Below are 12,987 nucleotides of genomic sequence, written 5' to 3'. Positions count from 1 at the left end.
TCAGGCATCAAAAGACCCAAACCAATCATATTGATGTGAATGAGGGGGGCCAGAATGGAGACCCAAAGTCCATCTGTAGATAATTGGACATCCCCTTTCAGAAGGGTCACAAGGAAGGGACCATCATTCTTGGAAAAATACAGGGTCATGAAAAAGGAGGAAGACCTGAAATGAGCTGGACTGATACAATGGTGGCAACAATAGGCCGAAGCATAACAACAATTGTAAGGAAAGTGCACGACTAGACAGTGTTTAGTTCTGTTTTTCATAGGGTCATGATGAGTGGGAACTAACTTAATGACACCTAACAACAACATATGCAGATGACACCACCTTGATTGCTGAAAGTCAGGAGGACTTGAATCACTTCCTGATGAAGATAAAAGAGTTGCCTTTGGTATAGCAACTCAGTATAAAGAGCACAGAAATCCTCACAACTGGAATAATAGACAACATCATGAAAAAGGAGAAGATGTTGAAATTGTTGTGTTAGGCAGGGTTCTCTAGAGAAATAAAAGCAGGACACTTATGATTAAATACATATGAGGCTAGGTTTACACAGTGAGAAGGGATATAACAGCTAATTAGTTGTGGCAGTTATATAATTTCCCGTCAACTTGAAAAGGGGTGGAGTCTAGTCTGTCAATCAAGTCACAGCTTGATGACCTCATTTGGAGGTGAGAGGAGATAAATAGCTCACTGAAGGTCAGACACACTCTCTGCCTTGCATTCCTGCTGACAAGCCACATGAAGCTATGCTGATGGAGCCAGAGCCCTGAAGCTGGAGGAGCCACGTGGAGACCTACACCAGCCCTGAGATGCTTCCACCGCCACTGGATCCACAAGACTTTCCACCCTCTGGCCCGTAATCTTCCTGCATTCGACATCATTACATGTGTTGTGTGAGTCGAAAGAGGAATTTATAGACTGATATTGGACAATATGGGCTAATATCGAACTTGTGGACTTGGTCTGGACTTGGTTGGGATGTTTTCTTAATATATAATTACTCTTTGATATAAAGCTCGTTCTTATATATGAGTGTCTCTGAGTTTGTTTCTCTAGTCAACCTGGACTAGCACAGACAGTTTTGAGGAGTACTGGTCATGTCTTTTGTAGGATGACTTCTTTAGCTGCAGTGAAGTGAATTACTTGATATGGCCCTGCTAGCCACAGCCTTTGTAACTCACACCAAATGCCTAGGTAGGATTGTGCAAATGTCAGTTACTTGTGTGCCAAAAGGGGGTTTGGATACCTGGCAAATAATGTAAATAAGGAGTACATGACGCCCTTGTGAGGTGGGAGCATGTAAATAGGTATTTAGAACAACGGAATTGGTCAGTTTGCCATTCCACTCGGCTTTGTTCTAGTGGGGGAGAAGATCCTCAAATTCAAACATATTTTATAAAAACCCTTTTATCTCACTTTGGGACAAAAAGAAGACAAAGACAACCATCTACTTAAGGGAAGCCATCAGCATGATATCAAAATAGTCTAATGAATTCACAGTCGTGAGCTAATTATAAATAAAGAAATCACTACAAAATTAGTGACAGGTCAATTCATCACTCACAGGCAGGACTACAGAAGTGGGGAAAGGACCAGCATTAGGATATAGCCATAATTACAGACTAAAAAGGCTTACAAGATTGGTTTTGGGGGGTTGATCACCTGGCCGTGTGGCAATCAGAATATGTTCCACCACCATGAGGCCTCCAGAATCCCAGTTTTTAGATAAAGGTCAGCTCTTTCTATACCTTAGCAAGGACATTCCCAGGCATGCACCCTCACTCTGCGAAAGCTTGAGGGTGAACTGCCTTTCTCTGGGGCCACTGGGAGTTGTCATCTACTTTCAAATACACTCTGTCTGTACTTTGAACAGGGTAACAGCAGAGACCAACTCGTTCCTGGAAAAGGACACGATGCTTGAGAAAGTGGAGAGTCAGAAAAAAGAAAAAGCTGAAGTCTCTCAACGAAGTGAGTTGGCGCAGTGTCTGAAGCAATGGGCTCAACCATAGACGTGCTGAGCATGGCGCAGAATCAGGCGCTGTTCTCTGTGGTACATAAGGTTGCTGTGAGTCAGAGCCAACTCGCTGCACTTAACTTGTGTTTACCTGAATGTACTATGGACATTGAATGTTTCTCTAATCTGGTGTTATAAAATCTCAATTCAGGATAATAAAAATGAATACTGGGTATAATAGATCACATAATGCTTATAAATCTGACATCAGACAATCCTTTAATACACTTGCTAAAAGGGGAACTGGGGTTTGTTTGGAAGAAACAAGCTGTTGATTTGAAGACAGAATCTATGTGTAGAGTATTGGCGTAAGCCAAATACCTCTTTAAAGAGCCTTTTTATTGGAACTGAAGATGCAGGGACAAGTTAAATTGTTGGTTAATCTTGGAGGAAAACCCAACATGCGTTTCAGGAACTGATGGAGACAAGCTTTGGGTGGAAAACACGTTCCAACAGCTTGTGTTCATGGTAGTTGCAGAGACAATGGGACAAGTGACATGGAGTTTCCTGAGGACCTAGAAACGCACTGCTACTCGGGGAAAGGGTTCTGAATGACAGACAAATCAAACAGCAGAGCTGAGGGCGGCCCACAGAGTAAACGAACAAGCAAAAGTCAAAATATGGATAAGCTCACCACTGAACCTGATAGAAAATATATCATCACACGCATGATAGGATTAAATGAATTGACAGTTGGAAACAAAATTAATAGAACATAGCTGGAAAAGATGTTATCAACAGAAGTGATTTTGAGAAGATTGTTCAAGCTTCCTGAGTCATGGAGATTAAGTGGAAATGGGCTCTCAGCCATTGTGGCATCAAAGGCAATGAAGAAGGGGTAGATTGGTCACATGAGGATTTGATTCTATTATTATAAGTCTTCATTACACGTTGATAGCTTATCTTTTAGAGTTATATCTGCTGGTACCAACTTCCAAAGTTTTCTTCCCTTTTTCTTATGGATATTTCCTTATAAAACTGTCTTCTCCGTTTTGTTTCTACCATGGATATTAACAATCTCTTAGTAGATTCATAAAAATAGATTCTCCCCATCCCCTAAATAAATAAATAGCCCATACACTGGCTAGCTCCCAACTTCCAGTCTTTTACCCTGGAACAGTACCTGTCTACGCAGTCTTTCAGTGGATGCCTATAGGGTAGTTGACAGCTCAGTTGTTGATTTATGCCCTTCAAGGCAGCAGAGAGAAGTTGGTGCTCTGGATGCTGACTGGCAGCCTGTGTACTTGTGCGACAACTATTCTCTACTCCCTCTTGAAGGGCATAAATATCAACAAGTGAAGGGCATAAATCAACAGTTGAATGAGAACTCCATGGATTCTGCATGGCAGGCATGGGCCACAGTGTAGGGCTGAGGAGGATCGAGCTGAGGAGTCATTTGGAAAGAGGGACGAGAAGAAGCTCAGCGGTGATTGCCTAGCTTGTAGTTGGAGGCTGAGTTTGATCTACTATGCCTTTGACCAAATTGCTTTGGTAACTGACTAAAATCAGCTAGCATGAAATTGATTCGGGTTCATGGTGACCCCATGGGTCAAAGAGCAAAACTACTATATGGGGTTTTCTTGGCTGCCATCTTAATAGAAGCAAATTGTGAGGCTCTTCTTCCTCACAGGGTGCAATTGAATGGATCAGTAGTGCCAACTCTTATGTTAATAGTGAGTACAAATGGTTTGCTCCACCTAGGGAACCCTTCTGTGGTGACGCAGAGTTTCTAATAACTTCCTCCTATATAAGGTCTTCCTCTTTAAAAAAATCATTTTACTGGAGGCTCGTACAACTCTTATCACCATCCACCCATCCATTGTGTCAAGCACATTTATACATTTGTTGCCATCATCATTTTCAAAACATTTTCTTTCTACTTGAGCCCTTGGTATCAGCTCATCATTTTTCCCTTTCCTCCCCCATCTTCCCTCCCTCATGAACGCTTGATAATTCATAAATTATTTTTTTCATGTCTCCCTTCAGCCAGTTTTATGTTGTTCATCCCCATAGGAGGGGGTTATAGGCAGATCATTATGATCAGTTTCCCCTTTCTGCCCCACCTTCCCCTTCCCCTCCTGGTATGGCTACTCTCAATATTGGTCCTGAGGGGTTTATCTGTCCTGGATTCCCTGTGTTCCCAGCTCTTATCTGGACATGTGTATATGCTCTGGTCTAGACATATTTGTAAGGTAGAATTGGGTTCATGATATTGGGGGTAGGGAGCATTCAAGAACTAGAGAAAAGTTTTAAGTTTCATTGGTGTTATACTGCATCCTGTAAGGTCTTCCTCTTAACTAGAAAGAAGTTTGTCGTATTTGCTTATGATCAATTCTAGCTTTGATGACTCTATTTTTCATGATTCACCTGTTTCTTTCTCTTCAGCAACATCTACAGATGAGGCAAACTGTTTCCTCAGTCTTGTTTACAGTTTCTGAGACCCCATCCACTCAACCACTCTGCCAAGATGTCCGAAGAAATACACATTTGTCCACTCCCTCAAAAACTCACTGTCATGGTGACACTGTAGGACTGGTTAGAACCGCATCTGTGAGTTTCTGAGACTAACTGTTTGCGGGAATAGAAAGCCCCGTCTTTCTCCAAAGGAAGGAACCCTGGTGTTGTAGTGGTTGTGTGTTGGTTGGGCTATGATCTGCATGGTCAGCAGTTTGAAACCACCAGTAGCTCTATGGAAATAGGTGGTCTTGGATACCCCCAGCGGGACACTATAAGTCAGCAATGACTAGATGGCAGTGAGTTTGGGTTTTGGTTCTCCCAAGAAGTGGCTGGTGGGTTTGAACTACTGACCTTGTGCATCATAGCCCTATACTATCAGGGCTCCTCAGATGGCCACTCAGAGTCTCTTTTTCATTTCAGAATTCCCCAGTTTCTACTGCTATGGCATCCAATCTAAACCAGTCTTCTGTTGAGATACATCAAATTATAGTTAGACTCAGAATTCCGTCAAAATATGCTCATTAGCCTCAATGTTAACCCTTGAAACCAAGATTTTAACTAGGCTCTCCCCAAAGGCAATGAGCAGCTGCTAATTCATAACTATGGACCAGCGTCTAAAAGACCAGAGAGGTAAAATCACATCTGGAACTTACTGCTACCTATTCTTCTGCTAATTCATTGCAGTAGATAACTTTCCCCTTTTAGCTGTATTTCAGATGCCTGTAGCCACACTCAGAAATTCAAAACAAACCCTATTTTGGGGCCCCCAATACATATGCAGAGACTTTCAACCAATGGAACCAATTTTACCCTACCTCTCTTTATGAGTATGTACAATTTGCCTGTCCATTTCCCTACAAGTCTGAGAAACCCTAAATATGTGGGGAGTCAGATCAAAGGATGGCTCCCTGTTCAGATTTTGCAATAAATCTACTTTCTCTTTCTCAAAGTTCAGAGAATGGATTTCTGCGCTCACTGGGCAGGGATTCCGCCCCCCCGCAACAGTTTTATTTTCATGTACTTCACATATCACACAATTCAATAGTTTAATCACATCAAGAATTATTGTACAATCATCACTACAATCCATTTTAGAGCATCTTCTTCATCCTTATACTAATCATCATTAGCTCCCCAATTCCCCCCAACTTTCCCTGCCATTATTCCAAGGAGCCATTAATCCAGTTATTGTCCCTATAGATTTACCTATCCTGGACTTCATATACAGAAAGGCATAAAACAAAAATTAACAATACCAAAGTAAAAGATAATAACCTTAATGGAAAAGAAAGCAGAAAATATTGAAAAATAGAATGTTAGGCAGGGTTCTCTAGAGAAACAAAACCAGGACACTATGACCATAGATAGATAGATAGATAGATAGATAGATAGATAGATAGATAGATAGATAGATAGATAGATAGATACAGATAGGATAGATAGATTTATACACCACGAATGAATAAACAGCTAATTAGTCCACACAGCAGTACAGAGGGTTCAGTTCAACTCACTTCCGTGGAACAGTTAATATACTGGAAGTCCTTCAACTCATGAGAGCTGCTAGGTCCAAGGTCAAGGAAGCAGAAAGCAGAGTCCTCCCACAGGCAGCAAACGGCAGGGCAGGTTACCAACAGTCAGCAACTCAGGAGCTTAGAGAAGCAGGCCTGCATGAAATATCAACCTCAAGCAATGAACGAAGACAGGATCCACTTGAAGGAACCTCAAGCTTTAGCGACATGATCCACATGTTGAGGCTGTGAACTAGCTAAAGCAGTTGCACACTGGTGCAATCACCAGAGAGCAAGAGAGTGAGGGGCAGACTTTACTGAGCCGTTTATCTCCTTGCCCTCCAATCAAATTGTGACCTGATTAATCCCACATGTTCCTTTTGGCCAGGTTGACGCAATAAAACTACCTATCACATAGAACAAATTTAAATAGATCGTAAGGGAGATCAAATGATAGGGTGCTAGAGTTTAACCTAACTGAATCTGCAACAATCCACTTTCCAATGTGTTCTGCATGATAGCAAAGCTGTTCACATCCCCGATACATGGTCAGAGGGGACTCACTGGGGTTTATAATCCACATGTATCTCCAAGTCAGTTTAAAAAACAACAACAACTGAAACAGCTATAAAATGGGTCAAAGGGGAGGTCAAATGCTAAGATGTTACATTTTAATCTAACGATGTCTGCCATAATTGACTTTACTACGCTCTCTGCCTGAAAACAGGGCCAGTCATGTCGCTCAACTGTGATCAGGAGGAGCTCACCGGAGGCTTAATCCATGTGTGAACCTTGCAAATGGATTTCGGGTTTCCACTCTCCTCCATAACCTGTGACCCGGGTGTTCATGAGCTAAACGCTGATACCATTCCTTCCTTTAGCTTTGGATTGCATTATTTACAATCCTTGGATCACACAGGCTGGTGTGCTTCCTCTATGTGGACTTAGTTGAAGCCTCCCTTACATGGCTGCTGGCTAGGAGACAGACCTCAGAAGCTATTCTTTTTGATAACCAGGCACCCTCTAGTTGGCTTATCATACTTTGCTGACCGATGTCTTCAATGATCTCTTCATGAGGGTGAGTATCAAGCAGGGTCATGTCATAAGAACTAATTGTTCTTAGATTGGGGCTGGAATTAAATGTAAACCTAAAATCCATTGCGTTAAAGTTTATTGTGCCAGCCTGGCCGATAAACACGTGGGGTTAATTGAAGGGTGAAGAGATAAATGGCTCAATGAGCCTCATCTTTCTAATTCTCGGGTCTCTTGTTTTCTGATGATCGGACCAGGGTACAGCTGCCTTAGCCAGTTCGCTGCTTCAGCTGGCAAGGCTCACTTCCTGCAAGACATCCCCAAGGAAAAATCACATGGACTTACGCCGATGCCGCCCTGGGTGCTGAAACAGCCGTGTGGAGACCCCTGCCAGAGCTGAGATGCGTACACACTCACTGATTCAGCTTTACTCCTGCAGTTGGCATCATTGCGTCTGTTTTGTGAGATGGAGGAGGACTTTGTGGACTGGTGTCGGACATATGGGCTAATGTTGGACTTGTGGGCTTGGACTGCACTGGCTTGGGATGTTTTCTTGATATGCACTTACCCTTTATATAAAACTCTCTCTTATGCATATGAGTTTTGTGAATTTATATATCAATAGTTTATATGTCACTGGTTTTACCTTAGAAACATCTTTGTCATTTTATGTTAAAGAATGCCAAGCAGCCCCTGTGGGCATCACTTCCATTACCATCAAGTCAATGCTGACTCATAGAAACCCTATAAAGAAGAGTAGAATTTCCCCTGAGAGTCTCAGAGCCTGCAAGTCTTCACTGGAGTAGAAAGCCTCATCTTTCCCTCCTGGAGCTGGCTAGTGGTCTCAACTACTGGCCTCTCAGCCAAATGTACAACCACTATGCACTGATAGTGTCATTAGTTTAGCCAGTGGTATAGAATTTAAAACACGATTGAGAAAAAGACATCATGAGGTTATAGGCTAGCTATGAACCGCAGTACCTGAATTATTGACTTGTGAAGATTAAACTTTTAATTGACTGTACTGTATTTATACAAACAGTGGGCACTGATGATAGGGCAAATCTTCCAATAATATTCACTCACAACAGCAGAACCATGCCTACCAGATTAATTCATATACTAAGTACGTGGTAGTTCCAGGTCATTGCTCATTGGGCTCCCCCAAGGCAAAGAATCCACCAAAGCCCAACACCCACTAGTTCTATGCCCCTAGGCTCTCAGTCATCTGCTTCGCACACTAGGGAGTTTCAGTCTTCAGTGGCTACAGGTGAGTTTGAGGTAAAGCCCACTTCACTCAGTGGGGTTTCCACATCAAGTCCTCCTGGTGTGGCCTACCAGGATGTTGTGTGCCTCAAAAGAACAGAGTCTAAAGTCCCAGTAGTCTACAGCACACAGACTGGGTCACCAAGGGCTGAATAGAAACTAGATCATAAGTGTCTAGTTAGGAACCTACTACCTGATATAGTCTCCACATAAGTATTGTTAAGTGCTTTTTCTCAAAGGGAGGTTGCTCCTCCCCTTTTCCTACCAACAGAGATGGAATTGCTTTCCCAGAGACATAAAACCTCCACCCTTCCCCATATTGACGTGAATTTTCAGTAAGGTTTCCTTATCACAATGGTGTGGTGTCTGTTGGATGGGTGTGACTTTAGCACAATTTTGTAAGGCACCAACTGAATAATTTTCTCTCTATTCTTGAAAAGTGGGTCCTAACTGAGGTGAGGTCTCCTCTGTCTAAGTGGTTTTAAAGATGTGCATTCACAGGTTAGAGCTCTAGACACATGGGATGCAGGACAGATAAGCCCTTCAGGGACAGTAGTGGGAGTAGCGATATCATGAGGGTAGGAGAATGGTCGGGAGGGAGAAGGGGGAGGAAGGAGGCACCCATCACAAGGTTGGATATATAGCCCACCCCCCACCCCGAAGGAGACGAGTAACAGAAATGTGGGTGAAGGGGGACAGCGGACAGTGTAAGATAAGAAATAATAAAAACAATATATAATTAATCAAGGATTCACGAGGGTGGGAGGGCGGGGGATGAAGGGGAAAAAAGAGGAACTTATACCAAGGACTCAAGTAGAAAGATTCTTGGAAACAATGATAGCAACATATGTACAAATATGCTTGATACAATTGATGTATGGAATGTTGTAAGAGCCCCGATAAAAATGATTTTTTTAAATGAAGATGTACATTCAGAGTGGGTGAAATATGGTTCACTTATGGTAGGCAGGCTCTCTACCTTGTTGGGGGTTGGGTTTTCTTAGTGTGTTCTCAGAACTTTTTAGGGTGCAAACAAACCAAAACCCCCAAACTCATTACCAAAGAGTGGATTCTGACCTATAGGGACTCTATAGGCAGAGTGGACTGCTCCTGTGGGTTTCCAGGACTGTAAGTAGGAAGCCTCCTCATTCTCCCAAGGGGCAACTGGTGGTTTCAAACTGCTGACCTAGGGGTTAGCAGCCCAAAGCGTAACATTAGGCCACGAGGGCTCACTGCCTTCTGCAAGTCCAACACTCAGATCGGAAGTTCTAATACAAGGGTAAGAACTGTAGCTCTGTGATCCGTTGTTACTGTGTGCCGTCAAGTTGGCCCTGGCTCATAGAGACCTTATCCGACGGAAGAGGACTGCCCCCAAGGGTTTGCAAGGCTGTAATCCATGGAGTAGCTGTTACCGCTCTGCCATCAGGGCCCATCTCTGCCACTAAAGGAGAAGCCATTTCCCCTATTCTTTCTGTTCTCCCCTCCACTGTATACTCCTAACCCAAGGCTGGGCGTGTCTGGCCCCAGGACCAAGAAATCATCAAAACCAGCTAACATCCCCCACCTCACCAAAGAGAAGCGGTTCCATCCATCACATTAGGGGTGAGTTAATGAAATATTTGACCAGTATGACCCATAAATGATGTTATAAGATGGCCACATGGCTCTTGGCAGAAAAAAAGTTCCCCACGTAGCAACCCAACATCATCCTCAATGCAATTAGAAACTCTGTCCTCTCCTCAAGATGTCCCTACAATGTGGCCAGAGAGTCCCCAAAACAAGCTTACCCTCTTTCACAGCAACATTTTTGTCAGTCTGAATATAGCTATTAACACTGGGTATGTGAAGCACCCCATCACCTTCAGTGAATCTAGGACTAAAGTTTTTCTTTCATTTGATTTGGTTTCTTGACTTATGATTTTATTTTGTTCTGTTAGAAGTCTCTCTCTCTCTCTCTCTCTCTCTCTCTCTCTCTCTCTCTCTCTCTCTCTCTCTGTCTCTCTCAAGCTGGTTACAGTGTACTTTATTAATGGTATATGACAAGATCAGACTCTCTAAGCCCCTCCCCTTCTTCAGAACATCTGGATGAAAAATGGAGATGATAGGATATTCTCGGTGTGTTGGGGATCAAGTTTGGGTAAAGGCTTCCCAGCATCTGAGGGCCTCTCTCTTCCTCTAGTGCTGTTGCTGGGACTGGTGTTCCAAGGGGGCTCTTATTCCTTGGAGGTCATGTAAACCATAAGGCCCACCACTCTGTTGACCAGGAAATGAACTTGACAAAATGGTTGTTGAGGGCAATACCAGCCCCAGCATCAAAGGTGGAAGGGTAGGTGTCATTGTTGAAGTCACCTGATGACTTCATTGTTGGAGACAACTTGGTCCTTATTTTAGCCCAGGATGCCCTTCAGGGGACCATCCGACACCTGCTTAACTACCTTCATGATGTCATCGTACTTGGCAGCTTTCTCCAGATGGCAGGTGAGATCCATGACTGACACATAGGGGGTGGGGACACTAGAGGCCATGCCAGTGAGTTTCTCATTCAGCTCCAGGATAACCTTGCCCACAACCTTGGCAGCACCAGTTAAATGTGGGGATGATGTTCCGGGCAGCCCCGTGGCCATTGCACCAGTTTTCCAGAGGGGCGGGCCATCCACAGTCTTCTGGGTGGCAGTGATGGCAGGAATGTGGTCATGAATCCCTTCAATGATGCCAAAGTTGTCATGGACAACCTTGGCCAGGGCGACCAAGCAATTGATGGTCAGGAGGCACTGCGGGACAATCTTGATGGAGTTGTCATACATTTCGCGGTTCACACCCATCACAAACATGGGGCTATAAGCAGAAGGGGATGAGATGATCACCCTTTGGGTACCGCCCTTCAAGTGAGCCCCAGACTTCTCTATGGTTGTGAAGACACCAGTGGACTCTATGACCTACTCAGCTCCAGCTGCACCCCCACTTGATTTTTGCGGGATCTTTCTCTTGGAAGTTGGAGATAGACTTCCCATTGATAATAAGCTTCCTTTTCTCAGCCTTATGGTACCAGTGAACTTGCCATGGGTGGAATCATACTGGAATATGTAGACTATGTGGTTCAGACCAATGAAAGGTCACTGGTGGCAACAATGTCCACTTTGCCAGAGTTGAAAGCAGCCCTGGTGACCAGGCGCCCAATGCGGCCAAATCCATTTACTCTGACCTTCCCCATCGTCTCTGGGATGAGGCTGAGACTGCACGGGAACAGGGCGATGTGGCTGCCTGTTGCATGAGGAGGAGCAGAGAGTCTCGATCTGTTTCTAACTTCATAAAAGTCCTGGAGGAAATGAGACAGAATTAGAGAGCAGGATAGGTGATTTTATTAATTCGTTGGTTTGGGTCTTATTCCATTATACCCATCCTACCACTAGGAGCATCTCCATCTGACATTAGCAACGATCGCCCTTGTTCCCCATCCTCTTTTGAGTCTGCCCTGAACCTCTGACAGTTCCCTGTCAATGTACTGCTGAACCTATTGCTGGATGATCTTCAGCAAAATTTTACTGGCATGTGATATCAGTGATAGTGTTCTATGGTATGAGCATTCTGTTGGGTCACCTTTCTTTGGAATGGGTACAAATATATGTCTCTTCCAGTCAGTTGGCCAAGTGGCTGTCTTCCAAATTCCCTGGCATAGATGCATAAATGCTTCCAGTGCTTCACCAGTTGGTTGGAACATTGTAATTGGTACCCCATCAATTCCTAGGCATCTTTACTGATGTCAGATGGATCTTAGTTTGTCCGGAGCCATGAGGCCCGGCCATTACTTGGAATTCTTTAGCCTGAGCTCTGGGTAGTCTTCTGCCCCAGCCTACAGCACTGCAGCTGTAAAGCTTGAGCAAACAAGGGGTGATGCTCTTTAGATAAGCACCTGTGTCCTGCATCCCCTTGATTTTTACCGGTAAAAGATTGTCCTCGCCTGTGCTTGATTTGCATAAACATGCCACTCCATGGCCTACCTAATTGAAGACTGTAAGCCCTTACTGACTCAGGGTAGGGTGCGCTCCCCTGAACTCCCTGATTGGCCTGTTGCCAAAGTAGCCTAATTTGCATGTGTGGCGGATGCTTTCCCCCCTTGCTGGCCGATATAAGCTGTAACTCTTTGTTCATTAAAACAGGACTTGATCAGGATACTGTCTTGTCTTCATTCTCCGTGTCTCTTGTCCCCACCCCCCCACCCCCCGCCCCAATTCCCACTCTCTCCTCCAGGATCTACGTTGAATGTCCTGCGGGACGGGACATTAGTTGAAAGTGGAGAATACCAGAAAGATGATCACTTGTATTTTACTGACTGTGCAAAGGCATCAGACTGTGGAGATCATAACAAACTTTGGGTAACCTTGAGAAGAATGGAAAGTCCAGAACACATCATTGTACTCATGTGGAACTTGACAGGGATCAAGAGGCAGTTGTGGGAACAGAACAAGGGAATACTACATATTTTTAAATCGATAAAGGTGTGTGCCAGGGTTGTATCCTCTCACCATCCTTATTCAATCTGTATGCTGAGCAAATCATCAGAGAAGCTGGATTATATGAAGAATGTGGCATCAGGATTGGAGAAGGCTTATTAAAAACCTGTGATATGCAGATGAAACAATCTTGCTTGCTGGAAGTGAGGAGGACTTGACGCACATGCAAAAAATTTGCAAGGATTTC

The 12,987-nt window shown here is 43.9% G+C and overlaps 1 pseudogene; it reads right to left on the bottom strand.

Moving 5' to 3' along the window:
* Nucleotides 1-10,516: 10,516 nt before the first annotated feature.
* Nucleotides 10,517-11,500, bottom strand: LOC142426651 (glyceraldehyde-3-phosphate dehydrogenase-like; annotated as a pseudogene).
* Nucleotides 11,501-12,987: the final 1,487 nt, after the last annotated feature.

Source organism: Tenrec ecaudatus, chromosome 14 (assembly GCF_050624435.1).
Source record: "Tenrec ecaudatus isolate mTenEca1 chromosome 14, mTenEca1.hap1, whole genome shotgun sequence".
NCBI lineage: Eukaryota > Metazoa > Chordata > Mammalia > Afrosoricida > Tenrecidae > Tenrec > Tenrec ecaudatus.
Note: the sequence above shows the minus strand (reverse complement) of the source record. Positions and strands in the feature narration are given on the sequence as shown.